This window comes from Anser brachyrhynchus, assembly GCF_964034855.1.
Source record: "Anser brachyrhynchus genome assembly, chromosome: 2".
NCBI classification, from domain to species: domain Eukaryota; kingdom Metazoa; phylum Chordata; class Aves; order Anseriformes; family Anatidae; genus Anser; species Anser brachyrhynchus.
In genome coordinates, this window is record NC_137695.1 from 157,700,269 (window position 1) to 157,706,008 (window position 5,740).

The window sequence follows — 5,740 nt, forward strand, 5'->3', positions numbered from 1 at the left end:
GCCCCCAGGAGCTTGCAGGACAAACAGCTGCTCTATTGATCACCAACACTATGCTGCAAGTAGCACACCCGCATCCCCTGTCCTGGCAGCTGCTCCTGCTGGCATTAAACGTGGCAGCTGTAGAGATGACGTGCAGAGAACAGCCCTCCGCAGTCCTCGTGGGCTTGGAAGAGCTGCACTCGTGGCTGCCGAATGCAGAGAACGTGGGCTTTGCAAAGCAGGACTGGCCAGGTCGTGTAGGGGCTGAAAGGATGCTGTAAATGTCAGGGATACGCATTGGTGCTGGCAGACACGGAGCTCTGGGTGGTGGGTAGGGAGACACCATGCTCCTGTGGTCCTTGAGTGCCAGCTGTGTCCCTCGGTGTCTGTATCACCCTCGTATAAAGGAAAGATTAAACAAAAATTAAGTCAATTGAGGGACTAACACCCATCTGTCCCTCATCTCCATCTTTCACTGATGCCCCTACCTGGAAAAGGCAGCTGAAGCGTCTGAAGAGACTCAGAAGACAGCCACCAGAAAGTCTGACCGTGGAAGTATACCTCATAGGAAGAGACAGGGTCATTTAATTTTTTTTTTTGGAATGCAGGAATGCATTGCTGTTTACAAATACCTTTTCTGGGACAAAGAAAAAAAAAATCTGGCATTGTGGGGTGTAGTAATCTGTTAGACAAAGACAAAGCAAATATCCGTGGTTGGAATGTGACGCTGCAGAGACAAAGAAGGTGCTTTATCTTTTGTAAACGTCAGAGAAATGTTGGAGCAAAACTGGAGGGTTGTCTAAAAAAGGGCTTAAAAACCCCCAAAGAAACCCTAAAAAGGGGTTCCAGTTTAAAAGGGCTGATGCTGGGATGATTGCATGAGGCTTTCTCGTCTCTGGTAGGCATGCAGTAACCTTAAGAAGAACTCCTGGAGGCTTCCAAGTCCTGCCAACTGTGGGAGGCAGCAGGGCTTTTGTGCCTAATTTTGATGTTGCGTGGATTTATATACCCTCCAGTACTTGCTGAAACCTCTGCAGGCCAGGTACGGCGTTAGCAGTGGCAGAACTGTTAGGATTGTATAGATAAGCCACCCAATAATTTGCTTTAATTATGACAATACCGATTTGTTTGCTTTACGCAGTGTTTGTCATAGGATGAAACATAGTTACCAAAATTATCGTGTAGACTGGTTTGTGTATAATAGCAGGCCAAGAGGTTAGAAGAGGAAGGGTTTCCGGGTTGGGTAGGAGGCACAAAGTAAAGCTACCAGATAAACAAACCATAACTTCTGTCAAGAGCCTATCAACAGATTCCCACCGCATGTGCTGCAAACGGGCAGCTGTACGGAGGAGTCCGTCTGTACCAGCGTCTTGAGCACCGCCGTGTTTTCCGAGTGGTGCTGGCAGGACGGCATTTCCAACTCTAAATAATATCAATCAAGAGAGGCCTGCCCTTGGGAACCGGGATTTGGGCAGTGTCTGAGCTCTCCAAAACGTCAAGGGGCTGGATACAGGGCTTTGGTGTAAGCTGCTGTCTAACGAGCCTCATGAATGAATTTATAGGGGTCCTTCTCTGGCTGGAGAGGTGCTGCCTGTGAGATCAAAGGAAGGATGAGCCAACTTCTGGGCTCCGGCCCAAGGCTTTTGTTCCATGCCCTGCTCTGATATGGACTTCCCCTGGGCAAATCTCTTGGGGGAATCTGTATAACTGACTTGCAGCAATCTTTTCTTCCCCTGTAGAGATGAACAACCATTTCTAGGCCTGTTTTAGACATCTGCTTTTGGAGGAGATGGAAGTAAAGCCACTGCGAGTAAAATCTTGGGTAGTATTTTGAGGTGCTTTAACCAGGTAAAGGAAATTTTGCTTGGTTGCTTTAAAGTCATGTCAGGAAAGTCCTGTTAGGGATTACTGAGGTACCAAGGGGAATACTAAGGGTCTGCTGCAAGGGAGAGAGGAGAGGAATTCTCAAAAATGCCTCTTGTGGGGCTGGAGCTCAGACTAGTGCTTGCTCTTTGGCGCTGCCCACTGAAAAGAGCAAAGGTGACATGGCTGGAGAAGGAGATATGTTTGGATTAGAGCTCTTGATTGACCTTTTGACAAAATAAAACCTATTCCAGCAGATCTGCCCATTCATGGTGCATTGTACATCTCTACATGGCTGTCAGCTGGTGTTTGCGTATACATCCCCTCATGATCCATAAAGGAACCAAACTGGATCACATTTGCCCATAAAGGCATAGCACTGCAGTCCATTCTGACCTCTGCCCACATTTATCTACAATAAGCTTCAAGTGAGCTCTCCAGAAAACTCCCTGAAGTGACTCCATTTCTTCCTTACAAGAGGCTTACATGCTGTCACGTACCTACTTGATCACATCTTGTAGTCAAGAGCACAACACTCAAAGAAAATCAGCAATTCATGCCCCATTCAGTACTGCAGGTGCAAGTCAGATGCTGAGGGGGTTTTACCCAGCTGGGCAGCTGAGCTCCACCACAGCCGCTCTCTCATTCCCCATCCTCAAAGGGAAAGGGGGAGAAAATACGATGGGAAGGGCTCAAGGGTTGAGATAAGGACAGGGAGATCGCTCAACAACTATTGTGACAGGCTAAACAGACTCAGTGTAGGGAGATTAATGAAATTTATTGCCTGTGACTAGCAGACTAGAGCAATGAGAATCTCAAAACAAACTAAAAACACCTTTCCCCTCCATCCACTCCCTTCCACCTCCTCCTCACAAACAGTGCAGGGGAACAGGGAATGGGGGCTGCGGTCAGTCCCTGAAGCTTCATCTCCGCCGCTCCTTTATGGCGTGGGCTGCCTACAGGCAGCAGCTCTTCAAGAACTGCTCCCACACGGCTCCGTCCCACGGGGTCCATCCCCCAGGAGCAAACTGCTCCAGCACGGGTCCCCCACGGGCGGCAGCTCCCCCCAGACCCCCTGCTCCTGCGTGGGCTCCTCTCCACGGGCTGCAGCTCCGGCCCGGGGCCTGCTCCTGCGGGGGCTCTCCATGGGCCGCAGCCTCCTCCAGGCCACATCCACCTGCTCCACCGGGGGCTCCTCCACGGGCTGCAGCGTGGAGATCTGCTCCGTGTGGGACCCGTGGGCTGCAGGGGGACAGCCTGCTCCACCAGGGGCCTCTCCACAGGCCGCAGGGGAACTGCTGCTGCGTGCCTGGAGCACCTCCTGCCCTCCTGCTGCACTCACCATGGGGGCTGCAGGGCTGCTTCTCTCCACATTTCCTCACTCCTCTCTCTCCCAGCTGCTGTTGTGCAGCAGTTTTTTGGTTTTGTTTTTTCCCTTTCTTACCTCTGCTTTCCCAGAGGCCCAACCAACGTCACTCATGGCTCGGCTCTCGTCAGTGGCAGGTCCCTTTTGGAGCTGACTCTGATCTAACATGGGGCAACTTCTGGGCTCTTCTCACAGAGACCACACCATCAGCCCTCCTGCTACCAAAACCTTGCCACGTAAACCCAGTACACGTGCTTCTCCACCTTATCCCATTGTTACATTTTTCCTTGAGGTCCTAGACATGTTCCATTTTTTGGTGAGCTGTTGCCAAGGCAGCCTTACATTGTCAAGACAACGAGGAAAGCAGACCAGAAACGGCTGCCAGTAGTTTAATTTCCCACTGTTAATAGAATTTAATCTAAACATCAATGGCAAATGTTTACCTTTGCTTTTCTGTGGCCTGGTGTTGAAAGGTGACGGACAGCACTCTGCCCTTCCTAATACGAAGACGTGGGTTTAATAAGGCAAATATAAGGGGACAGGAGCTGGGAGAGGGCTACTTACTTTCTGGTTGGGGTGGTAGAAGCTCCTTTCTGCGAGTTTTTGCTGAGACTGCCATGAGGTGAAGGTTTCTCCTACACATAAACTTGGCTTTATTTAATCTGAGATGCTCTTTTCTGATGCATGGGGAGCTGGAAAGGGCAGCCCTGTGTTGAGCAGTTAGCTCTACATATGGCTGTGAAAGAAAAGTAAAATCACTTGTGATAGAAATCAAACCCGTACCTAAATTAATCTGAGCTCTGACGCTACAGTCAAACAGCCTGAAGAAGGATAGTCTTGTGAATTAAGGCCTTGATATCCTGCCAGCACTGGCAGATTGCAAAAACGCTTAGGAAATTTCATGTCTCTGCCAGTGAGGTTTGGGTGCTTTTTGTAGCATCTGCTGGGTATAGGGGAGGGATGGAGCCAGACCTGAGCGAAGCCAGTTCTTCACCCATGGTAAAGGACTCTGCTGGTCCAATGTCCTCGTCTCAGCTTGGTATTGAACTGTTGTGTTTATGACTATATGGAAGGCCAGCAGTCAGCAGAGGAAAAAAAGAGCCTGAACAGCTTAGAGAGCAGATGACTTGTGGCTACATGTCCTGTGATAGAAAAAGACAGGCTGGCAGAGCTGGGGTCTGATCTCTGGGTAAGGCCTGGAGACCCGGGGACATGCAGGACAAGGCAAAAGGCAGGAGGGAACAGGATGGAGCAGGCTGGGGTCTTGAGGAGAAGGAATTGCACAGGGTGAAGAAGGGATCAGATAGATGGGGAGGGAATATTGCAGGGGATATTCTCCCTTGTTTCCCCCATCAGATCCCGGTAGACAAACAGTACCCCCTGCAAAGCACTGAGGTACTATGGTGACGTGACCACTCGTTTCCCATGCTCTTGGACCTGCTGCAATATCCCACTCTGCCTGTGCCTGGGGTGCCCCGTGGGGCACGAGACACGTGCTGTGATGGTGGTATTCCAGGTGGCACCATCCAGCAGAAACATAACCCAGCACTTCCCTTGGCAATCCTGCTCATCGCTTAACCAGTATATACAAGATGGATGCTGCTACTAGCCCATGGGCACACGTGGCATACCAGGTCCCTGCCTGTACCCCCTGCACCCTTTTTCCGTGGGTGTGGGGGACAAAAGCCCTCTTCATCTTTCCCAGCACACGGGAGCCCAACCTGTCCTCTACCCCAAGAACAAAACAGCTCAGACCGCTGCGGGGAGATCACTCTTGTCCCTTTGCTGGGCCTCACCTTGGGAAGAGGGTACAGTGCTCTGCTTTTAGGCTTTTTCTTCCTTAAATGGGAGTCTTCCAGCTCTGATCCAAGCACTGGAATCCTCCCCAGAGCTCCTGTTTCAGGACTAGCGATGCCCTGATGGGGAAAAGCAAGCCAAGCCCTCCCTAGTTTTCCTGTGTCATCCTATGCTGAATATCAGTTCCCCGTGTTCCCTGGCCGCTTTCCCTCCATTAGCTTCCTCGTCCTTGTTCTCACCAGCCCTCCCCTCTGCCGAGCTCCACTTGTTTAACCCATCTTTGCCCTCTCCTTCCCTTCCTCTGCTAATTCTTTGTCTGGGGCTCTGGTTTGTCTGCGATGTCATCCTCATCTTGCCCTGCCCTGGAGCAGCTGTGAGCATCAGACCTGCCTTCTCCTCCCAGATCCTTCCCCTGGTGACTCCTGCATTACAACTGGAAGGAGGCAGCCAACAGGGACATCATCAATGCAGGCAGCACGTCCTGGTTAGCCGTAATATGGGCAATTCCACTTCCCCGAACTTTCCTGTAAGTCAGGCTTGCACCTGCTAGCAATACTCAGTAATGCTGATTTGGAGGACTAACGAGACTCTTGTGCTCCCATCTGAGGGGCAGCAAAACCCAGAGGGATGAACAGGAGGGAAGAAATCGCCTTCAAGCAGCGCTGTGCTGGTTCCCCTTTGCAGTTATCAAGGCAGTTGTGGAGCGGGGGCAGAGCTTGCTCAGAGCCCAGGAGG